This window comes from Fundulus heteroclitus, unplaced genomic scaffold (assembly GCF_011125445.2).
Source record: "Fundulus heteroclitus isolate FHET01 unplaced genomic scaffold, MU-UCD_Fhet_4.1 scaffold_72, whole genome shotgun sequence".
In the NCBI taxonomy this organism is placed as follows: Eukaryota; Metazoa; Chordata; class Actinopteri; order Cyprinodontiformes; family Fundulidae; genus Fundulus; species Fundulus heteroclitus.
In genome coordinates this window covers 992,011-1,015,264 of record NW_023397165.1, presented here as the reverse complement: position 1 = coordinate 1,015,264, position 23,254 = coordinate 992,011, and the positions used below count along the sequence as shown (strand labels likewise).

General features: G+C 38.4%; 1 long non-coding RNA gene across 2 annotated transcripts in view; it reads left to right on the top strand.

Annotated features, from left to right (window-relative positions):
* The first annotated feature begins 227 nt into the window (after positions 1–227).
* The window catches only part of LOC118561804, an 82,615-nt gene continuing 59,588 nt past the window's right edge, over positions 228–23,254 (top strand). The window contains exon 1 of one of the 2 annotated variants that reach the window (XR_004930277.1): positions 228–323. This is a non-coding gene — a long non-coding RNA (uncharacterized LOC118561804). The remainder of the gene's footprint in view (positions 324–23,254) is intronic. The other variant, XR_004930276.1, reaches the window with a different exon arrangement.

The following is a 23,254-nucleotide window of genomic DNA, read 5'->3' as shown; positions in this document are numbered from 1 at the left end:
TCCCTAGGTATTTTAGATTTTCTGTTAGATCTCTGTTAGATTTCATTTGCAGTATATTTTATAGCTTCTTTTTGTTCTCTGTTCAGGTCCATTTATGTTAATTAGTATCCCTTCCTCACTCTCCCAGCGATCCTTCTGCCCCAGCTGATTCACATCATCTTCTGATTTACTCACTTGCATTCAGTGCCAATCCTCCACTTGTCCCTTAGTATCTATGATCGCCGGTTCTCATTGTTCTCTGCTGGATTCTTCTTCAGTCATGGAGAAGACGCCTGACATGACAGATGACCAGAAGAAAGTCATTAACATCCTTCACAAGGAGGGTAAGCAACAAAAGGTCACTGATAAAGAAACTGGTTGTTCACAGAGTTCTTTATCCGAACATAAAAACAGAACATTGAGTGGAAGGAAGAAATGTGATAGTAAAGGGTGCATCAGCAACAGGGAGAACCACAGCTTTGAGAAGATTATCAATTGAAATCCATTTAAGAATTTTGGGTACTTTACAAGGAGTAGGGTGAGGCAGAAGTCTAGTTTGTAGTACTAGATATGATGTACAAATGTCGCATTTCTCGTGTCAATCCACTCCTGAACTAGAAACAATGTCAGAAATGTCTGGGCTAAGGACAAAAGGAAGTGCACTGTTGCTTAGTGGTCCAAAGTCTCGTTTTGAGATGAAAGTTTGGTTTTCAATTGAAAGTAAATTCTGAATTTCATTTGGAAATCAAGATCCCAGAGTTTGGAGGAAGTGTGGAGAGACACAGAATCTATGTTGCTTGAAGTCCAATGTGACATTTCCACAGTCAGCGATGGTTTGGGGTGCCATGTCATCTGCTGGTTGTTGGTCTGCTGTGTTTTCTGAGGTCCACAATCAATGCAGCCATCTAGCAGGAAATTCTAGAGCAGTTCATGCTTCCCTCTGCAGACACGCTGTATGGCGATGCTGATACTGCCAAACGTACCAAAAGCTGGTTGAGTGACCATGGTGTTCCTGTTCATGATTAGCCAGCAAACTCCCCTGGCCTGAACCCCATAGAAAATCTGTGGGCTGTTGTTAAGGGAAGAGAGACACCAGACCCAACAAGGCAAATGACCTGAAGGCAGCTATCAAAGCAATCTGAGCTGCCATTACACCTACGCAGTGCCTCAGGCTGATCACCTCTATGCCACGGCCAATTGATGCAGTAATTCACGCAGTAGGCCCAACCAAGTATTGAGTGCATAGAAATTGGCATTTATGCTCAAAACATTCTTTTTTGATTGGTCTAATTTGATACTCTAATTTTCTGAGACACTGAATTTTATGTTTTCTTTACCTGTAAGCCATAACCTTAAAAGTTCTAAGGAATAAAAGCTTGAAATATTCTACTTCATATGAAATTAATCTCCATAAAAATGATTATAAAATATTGCACTTTTACAGCATTGTAATTTCTTTTCAGATGTACCTGTAAGTTTCAAAAGACTGTACCGTGCGGTCTAGCATTTATTTTAGAGTTTGACAATAATAGGGCTGTTGGAAATCTGACATGCCCTTCTTCAAATAACTAGTTGACATTGTGTTGTTTTAATGTAGTTTATAAGTGGAATTATGCCTTAAGCACAACAGAAGTGTGTGTGTGCTCTAAGGACACACTCCTATTATTTGTCTTGTAAAAAGCTTAGACAGTCTTAAGGATTATGTTGGACACATTTCTGACAGGGAAGCCTGTTTTAGAGAGGCCTGGAGAAAGGTGCTTCTCTTTTAAACTGTAAAAACCAAATAATACACAAAATGGACTGCCATCAAGCATGCTAAAATTAATAAGAAATGTCATGTTGACCTGCTCTTTAAGTGCTTCCCTTGTAACAGCACACAGGATCAGTCGGGTACATTAAACTGCAGCTTCCCTATCTGTTGTATTGGCTACTACTGGGGTATAAAGCTGCACGTGCTGAACCCCCGGCATATCAAGGTTATTGTTTAAAACAGTTAAGATTTTATCTAATTTGGGTCAGGGTGGACATAATCGATATTAGAGAATTTAAATGCATAACAAAATATACTGCTAGCAGAAAGTAGAGTAAACATATAGACTTTAGAGAGGAAAGTAAAATAATGGAAGAGAAGGAAAACAATACACAAAAAAGAAACCCTAAAAGGTCTGAGCTCTGCTTCACACACTCTTCTGTTGTGTACAAAATGAATGCTCCGATTGCAACACCGTCACATAACAGACCATTAAGTTCAATAATCTCGTTTCGAACTTTAAAAAGCACTATTTATAATGAAGAAATTGAAACTCTAATGATGGTAAAATTATTGGCAAGGTTTTCCATTAAGGGAAAAATATTAAAGAAAAATTAAAAAGGAAAAACAAATTCCCCACACTAGACACCTGTGAATCCTTTATCCTGAGCTACTTCTCTCTCTCTCTCTCTCTCTACAAGACACATTTAAAAGATTGGAACATCCTTCACGATGGTGGAGGGAGATTGGTTTTCCTGACACAGCCAGAAGATGGAGGGGCGAGGAAGGCAGGAAGCATAAATTAACAGGATGGAAAGCATCATTAAGATTCATGCTCTGTGGACCACAGATGTCTGTATCGCTTTTCATGACAATCCATCCTGTAGTTGTTATTTCAGTCTGCACCAAAGTAGTACAACTACCAAATGACATTTACTATTCCCAGTTTGAGAATCTCATGCATGCTCTGTTTTAGTACCTATGATGAGCTTAGGATAGTTTTGCTTTCTCTACAGACTGCCAGCTGGTAAGAGCTTGTGCTCACAAAGCAACCATGTAAGTGGTATATTTATAATGACGCTTTGACATGATATGGGCCATAGCCCAGGGTAGTAGGACCAAAAAAAAAAAATCATTGCTGAACAAGTTCTCTGTTTTAAAGGTGCATTGAACGAGTTATGAAGTTAGATATTATTTATTTTCTTTCTCATACATGCACTTACATTTGCCCGGCATGTAAAATGAGTTATCCTTTATTTACCGCAGTTCATGAGAGAGTGATTTGGGCCAAATCCTCTGGGCATGTGCGTGGATGTGATGCCTTGCACGCTCTCATTCACCTGACTAGTTTGTTGTGTCTCCGCTGTAATTGATGCTTTAGCGAGAGAACCCAAGCTAACTTCAATATTTATAGCTTTCTTACCTCAGAAGACATTAAACCTCTAAAATATCTGTGCAGTCGCAGGGGTAGATGCTTTTCCTTTTCTCCCATGCTGGTTCCCAAAGTTCTTTACACTTACAGTCAGTCATTCACACGCTGACGGTGGTGAGCTACTTTGTTGTCACAGCTGCCTTGGGGCAAACTGATTGAAGTGCGGCTGCCATACAATCGGTGCCACCCGACCCTCGGACCAATGCGAGCAGGCTCAACAACTGATACAGACGAAGTGGAGGTTTGAACCATGAACCACTGGTTACAGGCAAATTCCTAGCTCCTGTACCACTGTAGCCCCACATAGAGGGAAAGAAGGGACTCACCTCATCCCATTTTACCAAAAATGGGGTCATAAAACCAAAATGACATTTCTCTGCATGCTCCCATTTCTAAATTTGAACATTCCCCCTTTTTTTCCCCTTTTGTTTGCACCAGTGTCTTTCCCACCAGGTGTGTAGGCAGCTGACATAAGATGGATACAAAAACAGGGACAGATCAAAAAGTTCTTGCTTCAGAGCTGTCTCACTAAACCATTACTAGATAAATATGGAGACATATGAAGACTCTCCTTCCAATTATATTTAAAAAGGCCATCAGAAACAAATTTATCGTCTGGGCCTCTTTAACCTAACTCATTCAGCTTAGATTATAGGTTTACATTTTTCTTTTGTTGTTTTGGATTAATTGGTATAAAGTATGAATTCTTCCTTAGTGTTTCAGACCTTTCTCTTAAAAGTTAAGAATAAATTACCTGACAAAACTCCCTTTTTGTTAGACACATTGAAAATCACATTATGTATTTACTCTATATTTAATCGGGTGTGAGAAGAAAGTCCACAAAGAATAGCAAAATGGTCACCTGTTGAGCCATGTCCCTGGAGCTCCCCCAGATGTGTTTTCAGAGCTTAAACATCCCTCATATTGGGTTGCTGTTGCTGATGTGAGTCCCTGAAAGGGGGGAAAAACAGAGCAAGTGTCATAAAATAAAGAAATCTAGGCTATAAATCAAAAACTTTTCTTCTAGGATGTTTGTGCTGGCAGCCAACGTATGAAGTGATGAAATTCTTTAAAGTTTTGTGAAATTAAGTTCTGTAATCATCTCCTTAAACCCAAAAGAAAACTGCAACCCTATTGATAGATAATGCTGTTACACAATTCTCTGTAGTGCCAATGTTCAAGGGTCTGGTTTATTATATTCCCAATAAAGTTTTATAGTGAAAGGGTTTCATATAGAATTTGATTATGAGCACCCTTCCTCAATAGGACAACAATATATCAAACTTATGCCCACTTTTAAATTAAAGATCTTGATTTAAAAAAAAAACATACTTTCAGAGCGGTTCCCTTTTATTAAGTAAGAATAAAACACCATAATCATACACATCTCTTTTCCAAATAGCATATAACTTGTTTTGTGCATCTTTTCTTGCACTTTTTATATAAAGGTGTATGAACTAACCTTTTTAATTACTTGACAGTACCTAAGATGAGCTCATAGCTTGCGGTAGAAAAGCCAATGCCTAAAATTCCAGTGTGTTCTTTATGATAATAAACATTGAAGCTATTATTCAATTCTCATTTAAAGAATTACGTGAAGTTTCACATCTTCTGTTTTTCTTTTCACTTTCTTCGCTCTTTAGGTAGAGTGATTTAAGCCAATTGATCATTGTACTGCTTTACAGTATATTACATGAAGTAGGTGTATTGTAAACTAATGAGACAAATTTATTTCATGTTACAGACCTGTGTCTTATCAACAGTGTTGTGAATGAGTGGAGCTTCCTTTCTTGAGAATTTTGGACCCAAGAACGCTGGTTTTTACATCACAAACTTGGAAGTGAGGGCAGCTAATCCTGTCATGATCTAATGACGGTGTAAGCGGGGGTGAACAACACATGTACGCTGCATTTCACAGGGAAAAAACTTTGGATAATTTGGGCAGAAAAGACCTGTAAAGTTTACCCTCAAGGCAAGTTGACTGATCATCTATCATTCAGAAAAAGAACATTAGACCTACAGTGGGATGATCTGGGGATGCTTTGAGGCTTTAGGACCTGGACTGCCTGCTGTAATTAATGAAACTATCAGTTCTGGTTGCTGCTATCTGCTTTCAGCCATCGCTTTCCGAACTTATGTTTAAGCAAACTCAGGTTATGAAGTCAACTTTTGATCCAAAGTGCACATGGTTGGTTTGGACAACACATCTAATTTTCTGCGCTGTTGGCGATACACTGCAACGTATTTCTTCCTTGGCAAGATTATTTTCTTCAAAATATGTGAGGACCTCTTTTCTTACTCTGTTTTGAACATTGTCCACTTTGTTTGCCCTGCCATCATCTTCATCATCAGAACCAAGGAGGGAATCCAGCAGGCTGGCAGGAGGCGTTGGTTCTGCAGCTTTTCTCCTTGTAGAAGTGCTACTGCAGCCGTCATGCTGCTGGACATCAATCTCCATTGTCTCTGCAAGTGGCAACGTTTACAGTTTTGTTTGGACTAAACCTTGGATCAAGGGCCTCTGCAAGAATCACTGGTAGCTGTTGTATCTGAGAAAGCAGTCTCCCCCTTCCATCGCTCCTGTAGTCGCTCTGCAGCAGTAAGTTGGAAAGTCCAGAGCGGCACTGACTCAAAGACAGCAACTTGGGTGGACCTAAGTAGCCCCTTCACGACTGTCCATTCATAAACACAGTGGCACATTCTAAAGACTTGAGGCTTGAGAGCTGATTAAAGTTCCTCCAGCAAGCTCCACAGTTCTGGTTTCAAATCAAGATACCTTTTGATGTAGTGGCATGTCTGCACTGTAGGCAGCCTTCATTGGTGACACTTGTCCATACATCAGCAGTGAGAGCAAGCTTGCTGCAGTTTGTGTTAATTGCAGTCTTCACTTCCTTCCTTGTCCTCATATTTTTTCTCTCCATTAGTTTTGTAAAGTATCCTGGGTTTAAAGTGCGGATCATTGTAGTGAATCCTTCATCTTCAACCATCGACAGAGGCCTCATGTCGCTGACGATCATGTGAAGGATGCTCTCAGTCAAGACAGCTGCTTGCCGTGGTGTGCGTGATATCTTTCCCACCATGAAGCTTGTCATCATTTGCTGCTTCTTTCTGGAACGAGGAAGACAGCACGGCTTTGAATTATACCTCTGTCTGCAGCATGTCATCAGAAAACAAAACTAGTCAAGTCAGAGTTGAATTGGTAATCACATGCTATATAATTTGAGTTTTGAATGTTATCTAATATTTTCTGTAAATAATTAAAAATTTTGTAATTTTTAAAATGGTTTTTGACTCTTTTGGGTCAATGCATTTTAAAAATGTATCCTTTTATCCGCCTAGATACATACATTTTTTGTATGTATCTCTTTTGTATAATTTTTGATGCACCCATAACTTTTCAATATTCAGTTAATTGCTTATTCATTTTCTATTACTGTTAAATGCAAATATTTTAACCTACTCTCAGATAATAACTCTTCCAATACCTGCCCTACAAATGAAATATAATTTTTAAGATTTGAAGAGCTCTGTCTATTAACATAAAATGTAATAGCGGTTAAAGTTGCTAGAAAAAAAATGTTCAAGTACCAACAAGGTGAAATACTTAAAAATAAAAAAATAAAAAAATAAAATTAGATAACTAAAGGTGCTAAAAACACACTTCCTTAAACAGATATTTACATGGAAATCTAGCATATGAAATCCCTATGAGTGCATTTCATTCTTCCTCAGTCCCATGAAATGTAGAGTCATCTTCACTCAAACATTGTCCCAAGTTTAAAATTTGAAAATTGTTACCATCATGGTGTGCAAGTTAAATTTATTTGTAAAGCATGTCTAAACACTGCTTAAGCTAATCGAACCGAAATAAAAAGTAACAAGTACTTTATCACCGTCGTTAACCTTCTAACAACATAACGACGGAATCAGATGAGCTGGCAGGGAAACAAACGTTACGTTTCCTCCCTTTGAAACGAAACAAACGTTGTGACTTACCCTGAAGTCTCTTCATCCTTGTTGAAGGCTCCAACGCCTTTCTTTTTCAGGTGCTGGATCATAACAGTGGTGCTCATGTGCCATGTTGAGTCACATCAGCAAAAGTTGCATATTACGATTTATTTATTTATTTATTTATTTATTTATTTTTGCACACTTTACAGGACTTCGCTCGATGTAATGTTCACTGCATTGGTCATTGTACTGTTTACTTTATTTTCTTTTAAAAGAAGCTTTTGCGCGTCCTCTGCTCTGATTCCATCTTGCTCTGTACAACTTGCTCTGCCGTTTTTTTTTTTTTTTTCTTTTCCTTTTTCAGTCAGCTGGCTGGCTGGCAGTAAAAAACGAAGCTCTGCAGATGACGTAACTGCTCTGTGACATAGCACATGATGCATTAATCGCGCGACAGAATGACTCGATGATTGAATTCATTGCCAACACTTTTAACAATGGATTTTTTTCAATTTTATTGATTGTTGCAGCCATGGTGCCAACCACAACGCTGTAATTACCTGCAAGTTTATTTAATTTCTAAATGCTGTCAAATGTAAGGAAGGTGTGTTTGTAACTGAAAAATCAGGTTGACTAACCGAAGCTAAACCGCTGTCAGTAGCATGGTTTTCCTGTCGCTGCGGTGGAGCCAGTTGCATCTGTGTTGCAGGTATGCTGGCAGGGAGCTCTTTGCTACGGTACCGCGGTGGTGCTGGCTCCCAGTAAGTGCTGCCGCAGCGATTTCCCCGCCACGGCGCAGTCTTTTGGCTTTGTATTTCGGTCCCACTGTGTTGAATCGCACCGCCAGGTTGAAGCCTTTGGTCAGCTTGCCCTGTCAGACATCCTACAACACAAACACTTCAACTTAGCGCTGAGAAGGGATGTGTGAAGGGAGGAGAAAGGGGAGTGGGGGGGGATGTGTTTGACCGGTTTTCCAAATATGGTTGTAGCCAATCAGAGTGAAGTCAAATTGGTAGAGCTGCATATCATTACTGCAACCAAGCCTTTTACTGAGGAGGGACATTTGGCCTGAAAAAACAAGTTGACATTTCTCACATTCTCTGGAGAATTTACATATGCAGCAATATCAACTACATGGCATGGTTTACACAGAGATGTCATGGCCCCTTTTTTAAGAAATTAAATCAACATTTAAAAACTGCTTTTTGTTTTTTTTTACTTGCGTTCATTGCAGGAATGCTCTGAAGAAACATTTTATAATATGGAGCAGAAACAATTGTTTTCTGATTATTAACACCACAATCATATTTGCGTTATAAATTAGTCCATAAGAAAGCAAATACTTCAGGATTGAATTAAGCAGTATTAATCTTAGCTTAATTGCAGAATGCTCTGATTGCATAACTGACTTGATGTGTTCTTAAATTGTGCCTCATGATAAATTGCCTCCAGGAAGAAGTTAATGTTTCTCTAATTTGCTCCTGGTCTCAGATTGCACTTGCATGCATTTAAAACACTGTCTCATAATCATTGGTGTTGTTATATTACTGTCACTAACCCCCCATTTCTCATTTTTAATCAGTGGATGTTTCATCAGAATTGTGCACCAAAATGTGATTTGGCAATGACTAACTTAATAAATGTTAAGGGCAACTATTAATAAAGTTAGTAATTTTTAATCCAAATTAACAAACTGGCAAAATTCACAACCTGATAATCAGGAATTAATAACCAAACAACCCTTAGTCTCTGTAATTTTATTATTTTTTGATTACCTGTCTGGTGAGGTGTGGTATTATAGAACTATACATGGAGTGAATTGGCACGCTGACCTTCTCAATCAGAAGCAACACACACACACACACACACACACACACACACACACACACACACACACACACACACACACACACACACACACACACACACACACACACACACACACACACACACACACTCAGTAAACACAAACCACCTTTCTTTGAAACACAACAGAATTTATTAACACAATAATTCACTTTTCAGTTCTTCAGTCTGTAAACTCTTTAATGAGGCTAGTATCAGTCAACTAAACTACAAAGTAAAAAGATAAAGAATATTCAGAATTAATAACCATCACATTGAAGAACAATAATAGTAAATTTATAAAGTGTTTTAACATATCATAACACAACTAATGTGTTGTACAGGTGTGTCATACCTCTCCATGCTGTACTGGCAATGCTGCACGGAGTGGAACCAGCGGCCCGTTGAGTCTCTATCCGCCCGAATAAGTGACTTTTGAGATTCTATTTAAAAAGACTAAGAGCAGTGATGGAGGGTAGATCCAGATAGATTAGTAATCCACATAGTTATATCTCATTAAAACGGAATTGAAGACCTTAAAGACCTGCCAGGCAGATGAAAGCTTGGTAATATGTAATTAGTAATTACACTGATTAGAAATTCAAACAAAGGACAAGAACGGGGAAAAATAGGGTGACAAAGAAAACTAGACTGACGTATCCACATTTGTGTTAAATAATTGTCTGTGAGACTGTTGCTTTTTATCTTTATTATTACATGGAGAAAAACATGATTTGTACTTACAGTGGTGTGAAAAAATGTTTGCCCACTTTGATATTTTTTTTTTTTTTGTGCATGTTTGTTACACTTAAGTGTTTCAGAACATCAAATAGGGTGACAATAGAGCCCTCTGACCACCTGCTGGCAGTGGTCAGAGTTCATTACTCCACCATAACGAAGAGACTGGGTAAAAATGGCCTGCAAGATTAAAACCACTGCTGAGCAAAAAGAACTTTAAGACTTGTCTATTTTTTTTTTTTCAGAACACATCTTGATGATCCCCAATAATTTTAGGAAAATATTCTCTGGAGTGATGAGACAAAAGTTTACCTTTTTGAGACTGCCACTATCAGTTTTTCTTTCATGTTTAATGTAGTAAACAGCTTTGTCTCCGCCGCAGTCCTTCACCCCACGTCACAGCCACATTCAGTTCCCCGTTGGTTGTTGCGGTGAAACAGGACACAAAGTTCAGCTTTTTCAAATCTGTCGCTTCGCATCAATCCCAGGTGTCGTGTCGCTCTGTCTTTGCTTTAATCGCCAAAATTGTGTGTTTTGCGTTGCTAAAATTGCCTCTGTGGCTTTGCTAAGCATCGCTTTGCGACACCAGTGCATAGGTTTACACATTCATGCTGAATATGAACGCACCTTTAGACTAACATTTAGGCATTTTAGAAACGGAACATCATAGCAACAGTAAAATACGGTGGTGGTCATGTGATGGTCTGAGGCTGTTTTGCTGCTACAGGACCAGGAAGACCTGCTGTGATAAACGGAACCATGAACTCTGCCATCTACCAAAAAATCCAGAAGGAGAAGGTCCGGCCATCTGTTCATGGTCTCAACTTGGGCTCTGCAGCAATGATCCAAAACACACCAGCAAGTCCACCTCTGAATGACAAAAATAAAATTAATACTTTTTGGAGTGGCCTAGTCAAAGTCCTGACTTGAATTCTATTGAGATGCTGCTGCATGACCTTAAAAAGACCGTTGATGCGCAAAATCCTCCAATGTGGCTGAAATACAACAATTCTGCAACGATAAATGGGCCAAAATTCCTCCGTAGCGCTGGAAAAGATTTCAAGTTATCATAGACGCTTGTTTGCAGTTGTTGCTGTTAAGGGTGGGCCAGCCAGTTGTTAGGTTTAGGGGGCAACATCACACAGGGTGATGTAGATTTGGATTATTTTCTCCCTTAATAAAAACCTTCAATATAAACACATAATTTTGTGTTGTCTTGTCTGGGGGCAAGACAGACAATGATGTGACGTAACATCCGGACTTATCTGTTAAGTTAACACAGCCAGTGTTGGCTACCGCTAGCATTAGCATTAGTAGCTGGGATAAATAAACTATTGTCTTGGCATCTCTAAGGACTATGCTGACATATATTCCTGTTGGTTAGTGAGAGGAGAGGAAGAGAAACCACAGATAAAGCTTATAATGCCAGAAAACTAGTGTTCAAACTACTCATTTAAATTGTGTCTGTAGCACTGATAGCCTTAGAGTGACCAGACGTCCCAGATTTCTGGGGACAGTCCCCGTTTTGGATGACCTGTCCCCAGCAAAAGGGAAATGTCCCTTTTTATTTCAGTGGATCATGATGGAGTAAGAAAGTTTAGCGCAAGAGAGACGTCCCTGGTTTTCATTAGAGAAATCTTGTTACCTTATGGGTTGTTCTGGGGACTTCTCCGGTTCGAACAATTTAAAATACTAGAAAAGAAAAGCAAAACACAATTAAATAAATCATCTTTAACTGCTAAACTAATTATCTCTGCTAACTTGCACCATTCTGGTTAACTATGAAACATGTGGGTCCAGTGGGCCAGAGAAACATAGCAGTCACTGTCTTGGTTAGCGATTGTTAAATGCCGGTATGCTCACATTCAGTGGACGTAGGTTTGGTTCTGGTCCCGTCTTCTTTGAGGCAGTGGGGAAAAAGCGCTTGTCCTTTCAGTTGACCATCAAACTCAAGACAGTCAGATGCGGAGGTCTCTTCATTACAGCTGCCGCCGCAGAAGAAGAGCGCTGTTCTGTGTATGATTTTAAAGTCGACGGGATCTCCAGCTGTGTGGAAATCCCTCCTTTCTTGGAGATCAGCCCTGGTGTGAAGGTACCCTAGTGCATTCTGGGAGATGTTTTACCAGTCTCCTTTGTCCTTTTTGTGCAGTTCAGTTCTTTTTCTCTGGTAGCTAGACACAATATCAGTAATTTATTTTTCTTTAAAGAAAACTTAGAGAGGATTTTTGTTGACTGACATATTTTATAACTTACTTACACCCTGACCTACGCACAGCATTGCTCTAACATCTTTGTTATTTTGATGTCCGATCATGTCATCTGTATTGCCCACAGAGGAAATGCTTGATTTCTATTTTCCCTCTTCTGCTGTCACTTTGCCTAATAGCAGTTGAGAATTCCTAAAGAAGCGTTGTTAATAATACTTTGGTGTAAACAAATAACATTATCAGCCTGCAGAATTTCTTGTGCAGCTGTGACCAGAATGGGTCTTGTTAGCAGAAAATGGGCTTCTTGGCAAACTAAACTCTAATTTTCTTTTGAATTTAAATCACTGGCATAAATAATCAGATCTATCCCTGATTTTTACAAAGCCATCAGTCTTTTTACATTATTGACAGATGAGTTAAGTATTTGTTTTGTCTTGTCTGCTGTTTTTGTGCCATTGTTTTGCCTATTTTTTCCCCTCATAAAGATTTTTCTCAATATAAGTGGGTTTGAAAACTTTAACTGTCAGCTTTCTGGGTTGTATTTACATTCATTTAAATCTTCTGGGTCTGATGAACCTGTTTGTTTATCCGTGGATATCTACATAATGGTGTTTTGCTTTTTTCAAAGGTTTAATAGATTTGCTAAGTTTTTATATAGTTTTCTCCTTAGTGTTTATTTTTTCAACAATAAAGCCCATATTTACTGTTATTTTTTTCAGTTTCTTCCTTGTTTTTCAGCTTGGCTGTAATGTTGTACTTATGCCTCTTGTCTAGAACTGAATACTTTAAGTTGGCTATTCATTATAATACCTCATAGGAATTTTTTTAAATTTGAATTATACTCTTTTTATCTGTGGAAGAAGTGAATGTAGTTTATTGGACTTCAATTACATTTTTTAGAACAAATTAACAGATTATGACTGTTGGGAACATTTCATGTTGGGGTTTATATAATCAAAAGTAAAATAAAAACTTCAATTATAAATTATTGATTAAAAAAAGCTGCAGACACAGCCACCCAGGCAATAAACTGTTTAATAAGCATCAGAATATGGCTGTTACATACTGTGGCCTCCACATTTATTAGCAGCCCTGGGAAAGTTGTGTAATTTCAATGCATGTACTCAGTTGAGGGGAAAACAACAACCTGATTTTAAAAAGTAATTGGTGTTAACAAAGTCAGCATTGCCACATTCATTCCATTCCTGTTGCTAACTCTTTTTACATTTCAATTTCGCCAATAGAACATCACTTTTATAACACTCTTCTATAACATTTCACAAGATTTAAGCTTACAGAAAGAGGTCTTAAACTATTTAACTTTGTACTGTCGCTCTATATTGCCCTGGGTCCATTCCACTGTAGCTCCACAGCTTTCCTATAGGATTTAGGTCAGGGGGTGGAGATTACCATGGAAGAAGGTTATCATTCCTGAATTAATTTTACAGTATGTTTTTAGATGGTTTTTCTTCTGTAAGACCCAACAATAACCAATTATCAGGTATTATTTTTGGCAGAGTCCACCAGATTTGTAATTGAAATGACCTGATGCTTCACATTGTTAAAGATGGCATTCACTTACATGACACTTTCCAACAGAACGTGGCTTCACCGCTATAGTTATCCTTACCTTACCAAACCAGGTAAAGTTCCAGTAGTGTTTAGCAAACTCTACATGGGATGGTAGAGCAGAAAAAGGCTATTGACTGGCATGCCATGAATTACTTGCCATGTAATAGAGCATTTAATAATTAGCCCCTTTTCCATTGAAAGACCCAGGATTTAAAGCCCCAGGCTTTGTTGTACCCAGGTAAACAAAAGTCTTTGTCATTTGGGTTTTGTTTAGTTTTAGTTTAGACATTTCTTCATTAAATTTGTCACTCCTCTGTCACCAGTCATTAACCAGTCAGTTCAGCCCACCCTTCCTCAGATTTCCACCTGTTACCTGTAATTAGTATTCAGCGCCGGTCACCTGTTCATCCTCTTACCTATACCCGCCTCAGTCTACCCTTCTTCGCCAGATCATTACAAACCTCCAGTGAGTCTTATCTAGCGTTTTCTGTTTGCCTGTCTGCCTGTAATCCAATCCATTTCCGTCTCCTGATTTTCTGAGCTTGCTTTGTTTCTGTCGGATCTGATTGCCTGCCGGTTAAACGGAGCTGGTTCTGAGTTCCAATTCTGCTCCCAGATTCTGCCCTGGACAATCCCTGCACTTCTGATCACGTGGCTTGACTTTGGACTATTTTTTGACTACGGACTCTGATTATCCTTTTTGCCATTCTGCCTATCATCCCGGTTCCGTCCCATTGCCTGTCTTGATAATAAACTGCCTTTAAACGTCACTTACTCGTCTGGCTGAATTCCGGGCCCTCTGATTCTGTTCCTGACAGTCTTGGGCTTTTGGGTTTTCGTCTTTCCATTAGTTAGGGTCCATTTATGTAAAACAACCCAATGAAATATGGGACGTCGTGATGAAAAACTGCAGTACCACTCTGGTCCAGCGGTTGGCGGCAAGAAGACAGCGGTCACATGGACAAAGACAGAGAAGTTATCCATATCCTGCCACTCAAGCTGCCTGCCACTTATCCTGACTCCGGAGAAACGTGAGGACGACGCACAGCTAATGGCATTACATCTCCTTAACCTCTTTTACACCGCCCAGCCCTATTTCTCACCGCAGGGCTTCACTCTATTCTACTCCTGTTGGTATAAATAAATAAAAATAAAGAACAGCTTCCTTCTGCCTGTGCAGTGCTGGGACCGCAGGTGTGTGTGTGTGTGTGTGTGTGTGTGTGTGTGTGTGTGTGTGTGTGTGTGTGTGTGTGTGTGTGTGTGTGTGTGTGTGTGTGTGTGTGTGTGGTGGTTAAAGAAATGGACGGTAGCTGGGACTAATCTTTAGAGCTTCATGAGTAAAATTTTTCCTCTGTCAAAATTATTATTTATATACGTTAAAGGCTATACGCGCTGAACAGGTCTCACCCTCTTTCTCTCCACACACACACACACAGTGGTGAAACGGTTTATAATGAACTGAAAACATCCAGCCAAGATTTTCACATTTGATATCTGTTATGTGCAGAAACCCCCACCCCCCCTAACTTCATAAATGCTTTATATAGTGACTTTTTAACTGCGATGGATGGATGGATAGATCGATGGATGGATCGATTATACTTTATTGTCGCCATAGGGGAAATTTGTCTTGTGCTAAAAAGACAAAATCAAATCAAATAAAAACTGCCACCATAAAATACAATAAATTAAATCCAATACACACATTGTTTATTGCACCACAGTAAGTGCAGAAACAAAAACATGTACTGCACAATAAAAACATAAAAATACACCAGACTGATACTCATACCAACAACCAGCACAGCAAACCAAATCATCAAAGCAGTGTTCATGCGTCCACACACAATATCCATACATTGTTTATTAATCTGATGGAGGTAGGGATGAATGTATATTTAAATCTATTAATTTTGCAAATGGTCACTCTATGCCATTTGCCAGAAGGTAGAAATTCATATTATGAATAGAGGATATTAGTGGGATCAGAAGTTGACCATTAACTTCATTTTATAATTCCAAGAGCACTGTCTTTGACATATATGGTGATTTAATTCAAATAGTTCAGCATCAGTGCATAAATAACTATATTCAAGGGCAGTTTTAGTGCTTTCATCAACTCTATACAGATAAGAAAAAGCAATTAGAATAGTTTCAGGCACTGAGGGAGAAATTCAAAAAAATTAAGCATAAAAACAACTAGTTACAGTAAGAAAATCACATTTAATGAAAACTGTTAAAGCCATATCTGAACAAATCAAGACTAAAGTGAGGGGAATTATTTAAAAAAGATTATGTAAGGAAAATGTTTGAGATCACAAGGAAACGGGAATTGGAAAAAGGATAGTTAAATCAGCTGACAACTAATACCCTCCTGATTTAAATCTTTAGGATGGGCAAAAAGTTGCAAGTATTTGCAAATATTTATGCTGGTGGATTCTAACCAGGTCTTAAGTATAGAACTTTAAAACAAATAGTGGGCAGATCATTAAAAATTGCATTTAAACTGAGACTGATCAACTGTTCCGAAACCTTGGACCATTAGTCATAAAAACTCACACAAAACAGAACTAAAAGTGTCAAAAGTTCTCAGTAGTAGTTTGTTGTTTATTTGAAAATCTGTTTAGATATGCTGGGTGTATTTCCAGTAAGCCAGTGGGAGTGTTGTTCCATATGGTGAAGAGCAATCGCAGTATGGAACTGATGTCTAATTTTGGAAACCCCACTTGCCGGATGTTTTTCATGGGATTTAATTCAGGGGAGCATAGAGGATTGTGCAAAAGACAAACCTTATTTTTCTATTTTTTTTAATCAGGTGGGTATTGTGAGCTGCAGTGTTGCATTGCTAAATGACCCAGTGATCAACACACTGATGAGGACCTTAGGTCTGCTACAACTTTTCTACATAGAGTTTTTTTGCAATTTTTGTATTCTAATTAAGACCTGGTTACAACGTAGCAGCATGAAATGCAAATACTTGTAATTTCCTCACCATTATAAAGATTTTGATTAGATGTGTATTTCTCATAGCTACATACACAGTGAAAAAATAGCCTAATTAATTTAAATTAACAAATGATTTTGTGTTGCATCTATCAAACCAGTGTAACAAATTAGATAAATAAATACGATGATCCACAAGAAGTGAATATTTAAATTCAATTAGCAGTTCCCATCACCTCTACATGCACCACAAGTTGTTGTTCTAAATGAGTTTAGTTTATTTTGTACCAGTGGTGTTGCAAATTACCGTTTACAGGAAGAGATATTTCTCAGAATGTCAAGTGCGTAGTTCACGTTAAATGAGTTAAATGAGTGCACAGTTTTAGTACTCCTATTATAATTTTAATCTTGCACTGTTCTGAATACAATGTAAAAAATATATTTTATTCAATTTCAAAAATTGTCTTGATTGGTATTCCACTGGTATGAAACACCTTTTGATTTTAGGTGTCTTTGAGAAAAAACACGCGACGGGCACATCCTCTGGCCATTGTTTACATTACCTTGATGAGTTAACCCTAAATTACACGAAACACCATTAAATCGACATAAATGTTCATTATTAATGCACAGCTGTCAGAGGGCGGCTGTCAGATTAGCTTTTCTCCTGCAAAAGCTGAGGAAAGGTTACAAACACACTGCTTCCATGGCAGTCGGCTGCTTAGACTCCGGTGTTGAATAAAGCAGGTGGTACTTAGCTGGGTTATAGCTTGCACCCATGTTCGTGAATCTTCGAATGCCATTCGGTGTCTCCCCAGTGTAGACACCTTCATGGCCCACTGGAAAAGAGAGTGTTCCTCTCCAGTGCAGCTGATGAACAGCAGCGAAAGAGAGCCATGAGTCCAGGGTCTTGAGCTTTATACTTTCAGCAGGCACCCCGTTGTGAGAACAGTTACTTGGGGAGGGGTGGCTGCAGCAGTCCACTACATTTCTTGTGGCTTCAGCCTAAGAGTCTTAGCTGTTATTTTTCTCTTGTCTGGTTTCACAACAGTCTATTTAAGCTATTGCATTCAGTTTTGATAAGCAGACACTGCTTTTACACATTTAGACTGATTTCAGTCACAAATGATCAGCCATTTTATTGAGATTTTACACTAAAGACCAACACAATGTTTTGCATAATTACAAAGTGAAATAAAAATGTTAGCTGAATATTTTTTTTTTGGACAAAATTGTCTTTTACTCTGATGCTGCCTAATAAACTCTAGTGCAACCAATTGCCTTTAGTGATCACCTCATTAGTAATTCTAGTCTGTTTGTACTTTAATCTCAGTATAAATCCAGCTCTTCTGTGAAGGTCTCAGATGTTTGCTAGAGAACATTATAGTAAACAAACAGCATAATGAAGACTAAGGAGCACTGCAGACAGGTCAGAAAGAAAGTTTTCGAAAAGTCTAAAGTAGAGTTAGGTGGACAAACAATATCCTAAGGTTTGATAATATCAGAGAGCTCTGTTCAATGAAAGTGGAAAGAATTTGGCTAAACGGCAAATCTGTCAAGACGGCTGTTCACCTAAACTGACTGGGCTGAGCAAGGAGAGCATTAGCTAAGCACCTTAAGGGAGCTGCAGGTGAGAGAATCTTTTGGCAGGACTTTTATCAAAGAGACGGGTAAAGAAAGCCACTTACATAAAGCCATGAGAAGTCCTTTAGGCAATTTGCCACAAACAATGTAAGAGACATGGTAAGCATGTGGACGATTGGTCATTGAACGTTTTTAGTGGTGTAAAACTAACAATGCATATCACCCTGAACACACCATCCCTGCACTGAAGGTGGCAGCAACATGTTGTGGGGTGGAATTTCTTCAGCAGGGTCTCTGGTTAGGGGACGGCAAGATGCATGACATTAAAATCAGGATTATCCTGGAAGAAAACCTGTTATGGGTTACAAACAACCTACAGCCAAAGGCATAATGGAGTGGTTTAGATCAAAGCTTGTTCATATGTTTGAACGGCCTATTCAAAGTCAAGAACTATAAATCCAATTGAGAATCTGTGTCACTCTTGAAAATTTATTTTCTCAGACATTTTCCATTAAATTAACTGATCTTGAGCGAGTTTACAAGAATGGGTAAAACTTTCTGTCTCTTGATGTTCAAAGCTGACAGAAACATACCCCAGAAGACTGTACTTGTGGTGGCAAAAGGTTGTTTTACAAAGCATTGCAACACTTAAACAAAATAAACCTTTTTTTTATACCATGAACAGTTTTAAACTATTAATTCAGTCCATTAAAAAATATGCAATTACTTTTTGTTAAATGCATAAGCCCTAAGAAAATCCACCTTCTCAATCTTGATATCCTGTTATGTATTTCGAGCTATCGAGCCATCAGTAAACCGCATCTCTGCAGATGATCTTTGCCATGGCACCAGCTGTGCTTGCTGGAAGACCTTTGAAAAGTCGCACCAGAGAAGTTTGTGTCAAATGGAGGGCACACTGGGCCCTCTGAGAGTCTCTCTGGTTCTGCTGTCCCCTTTAACACGGCAGCTGTTGCTGCGGCACCATGTGTGGCTGAAGTATTGGTTATGACTGGTTATCAACAGATGTTCATAAGAAAAATAAACGACAGGCGGGAGGGGTTGACATTTTTGGAGGCAGTCAGCTTAGGCAGGTTGCAGGAAGGAATAAAGTCAGGCATTAGCTTCATAAAGACAGGTATAGTAGGAGCAGCCAGTAAAAATGGCAGCCTGTAAATGTATTCAGACAGCAGGTTAAAAACCGTGGCATTAGCGTGTTAATGCTTATTAGTGTTGCCATGGGTTTGTGCCGCAGATGCTCATGCAGCCAAATATTTTTGTAAATGGGAGGAACATTTTAAATCTGAGATGAAACGTACGTCTCCTCTGCCTCCATGATTGAAGGGCTTAGCGTCTCATAATACCGGTTAGCGCTCCTCACTGTAAACAGAGAATGTAGCTCTTTAGACCTTAACTCTCAGATTGTCAAAGCACTTGGCAACACTACAACAAAAGCCACTTTGCTGCAAGATATTAATTTTTTCCCTCGTTATAACAGCCCTGAATGAACAGCAGGCGTCCCTCTTTATAAATGAACGTTTGTATGATGCTTTGAACAGAGCTCTTCAAGATGTACAAAGCTTCTCCAAATCTTTATCCTTCACTGACTGCTGTTGTCCTTGGCCTTCATGACGCTATTTGCTCACTAATACTCTTTAACCGAATATCTCTTTACAAACTGGTAAAATTACACTTTCCAACTCCTTGGGTCCTCAAACCAAAATGTACTCATAATCCTAAGTTTCCGGTATAATACCCAAGGGGATCGCACCTTGTTACACCTTGGTACTACATTGTTTTTCCATTTTCTTTACAGAATAAACTCCTTTAAAAAAGCATCTGAAGAGATTCTCATTCACACATGCTTTTTTTGAAATTATCTTTCTAAATGTTATGGTACTTGTTTTGAAATATGTAAATGATTTAAATTGCTCTTATCTTAAATTTTATTTTAAAATCATTTTAATGTTTACGCTCTATTTGTAAAACTATTTCTGATTTTTATATGTGAATGTTGTGAAATAAACAAATTTTACTTCCTAAAGCGTCCACAGCAAACTTTGAGTGATTTATTTAGGGTTTATTGGAGTAAAGGGAGCTGAAATAAGCCACGCTTTTTAGATGTTTCAATACCATAAAACCTCAAAACAATGAATAATGTTCATTCCACCTTACATGACACACTGTGTCCACAATAGGTACTCATCATATTGCAAGACTCAGTATGTAGCCACACTAACTTGATGATTGAAAATATATGCTGACTTCAGCACAGTATGTGGCGTTAATGTAAAAATAAAATCATGTTCTTCACCACAGCTCAGTGTCGAGCAGGTTTTCTCTCTGCTAAGTCCCCAACACAGATGAGTAAAACAAAGGTCATCTTAAAGTAGAGCGTAAATGAGCTCTTTAACAATAAAAAAAACGTGCAACAAGGGAGAGAGGTACAAGAAAGGAGAAAAAGAAGAGGGGCTGATTGTAAAGCACCTATAAAGATGTAACCGTGAGGAACAATGAGGGAGGGAGAGATACGGGTGGAAAGATACTCGGGAGGAAAGAAAAAAGTAACACGCAATTGCATGAAGTTGAAATGTGTGTTTGGTGTGTGTGTGTGTGTGTGTGTGTGTGTGTGTGTGCGCACCTCCACCTGTGCGAACTCTCTGTGGTGTATGAAACACCAGCAACTGCATGTTTCCGTGTTCCAGTCGGCTGGAGAGAGAAACAGGAGATAGCAGCTGTAGCTGTGACTATAGGGTATTGTGTGTGTTATTGTGTGTGTGTGTGTGAGTGAGTGGGTAGTTTGTGTGAATGCCTTCTCTTTTTCTACCCATATCTCTGCATACACTTAGATAACTTTTGTTGAACTTTGTTTTTTAAATTCAGAACTTTACATATATTTCACGATCCCAAGTTTATGCACACAAACAAGGAATTTGACTTTGATTCCACTTGGTCTTAATGACGACAACTTAAGTACAAACATAGTATTTGGTAGGGTTTTCCTTTATACTATATGACCTGTGACAAATGCTTTGGGTGTTTTTCAAGCTTCTTACAATAGTTTGCCTGGATTTTGGCCCATTCTTCCTTTCAGAACTGTAACTGATTTAGGTTTGTAGGCCACCTTGCTCACACACACCTTTTCTTCCCTGTGCACATATTTTCAGTGTTTTGTGAACATAAACCTTGCTGGCCTTTTGCCCATTTGTAACTAATCTGTATGGTTAAGGTCATTGGCCATTTGGAAGACACATTTCTGCCTAAAATGAAGCTGCCAGGCTAATGTCTTGTGATGTTGCTTCAGCAATTCCTCCCAGCATTCTTCCCTCATGATGTTATATAAGCCAGTCCATATGTATTAAAAAGGAAGGACATAATGACCTTTGTTCCAAATGTAATGGAGGTTATTATGACTGAGCACTTGCGTTTTACAGTTATATTCAATTAATTAGAATGTATGTACTGTATCTCTAAGAGGCTTGTTGGTTAGATTTAAAGTTTAATGCTCCCATTTCTGTATTAACAAGTTTGAATTGTTTTTATTGGTCTGATGCAATATTCTAATCTTTAATGCTGTGTTTTTATTAGTTGGAGGTGAAAAATATCCATAGAATTAACAGAAATAAAGGCTTTAAGACATCATCAGTCTGTATTAATCAATACAAAATGTTTCCCTTAGTGAACTGAGTAACTGAAATGAACAAACCTTTCAGTAATACTCAATAAATACAATTTTATTTAAAGGAGACTATTTATAAACCACAATCTGCTTTTTATGTTTTTTTTGGGGGGAGAAATGTCTTCTTCATTGTTGAGTGACCTTTCAGCCCATGTTGTAAACTAAGCTATCAGAAGCTTACAAGTTAATGAAATAATCTTTTGAGCTTCCTCAAATTGGTTAAATGTATAGTAATCTTCTCATGAGTGAACCTCTGAAAGTACTAATAAAATTTCTAAAAATATCTATCTTGATATTCAGTAGAATATTACTTGGCTCTAATTTTATGGGAGACTTCCCATATAAAGTGTCTGTAAATATCTGTAAATATCTGGTTCCATCAGTTGCTCTTTCTGCATGTTTGGGCTAGATTGTCTTTCTTGTAATAATTGTGATTGGAAAAAGTATTTTAGACATGCATGAACATCCCCTGGAATATTATACATATTATGGTATCATTGTAAAGATTCTGTCTGAACTTTACCTTTACATGGATGTTGAAACATGTTCCATGTGTGTTTTTTCAATTCGAATCAGTTTCATGTATATAGTGCCAGTTCATGAAACATATCATCTCAAGGCACTTTCAAAAGTCAAATTCAATCAGATTATACAGATTGGTCAAAAAAAGGTTTCCTATCTAAGAAAACCCAGTAGATTGCATTAAGTCTTGACAAGCGGCATTAACTCCTTATGAAAGAGCCACAGGGAAAGTCGTCTGCATTGTCCATGACTTTCCAGCAGTAAGCATGATGCAGCAGTGGAGAGGAAATCTCCCCTTTAACTGGAAGGAAAAACCTCCAGCAGAACCAGGCTCAGTGTGAACGGTCATCTGCCTCGACTGACTGGGGGTTAGAGAAGACAGAGCAGAGACACAAAAGAAGCACACATTAATCTAGCAATCTTTTCTAGGTTATATGATAATAGCAGATGATCTGTCTTCCCTGGATGATGTCACAGCTAATACAACGCCAGACCAGGTGTACATACTATGAAGAGAAAAAATGACAGAGAGCAAAAAGGTAAAATATGAAATAACAAACAATGCAAATTGGAGAACGGTAGGATAACTCAGATGAGTGAGAAAAATAGACCCTGATGTTCCCCAGCAGCCTAAGCCTATAGCAGCATAACTATAGAGATAGGTCAGCGTTAGCTAAGCCACTCTAACTATAAGCTTTATCAAAAAGGAAAGTTTTAAGCCTAGTCTTAAAAGTAGACAGGGTGTCTGCCCCACGGACCAAAACTGAGAGTTGATTCCACAGGAGAGGAGCCTGATAACTAAAGGGTCTGCCTCCCATTCTACTTTTAGAATGGGAGGCTCCACTTAAGAGAAGTCCAAGTATGCTGTTTGTCAAAAACAAAAAACAAAAGTGAACACCACTAGTAAATGTTCATTTGAAATGCACACATGTAATACATTTCTTTTTTCATCACCTACTACTCATTAAAAACTATGAAAACACAGTTTATTATTTGCCTCATTTATAATGTAACCAAATATTGTATGGTGGTGCAAATCCACATCTTCAGTGAGAAGGTAA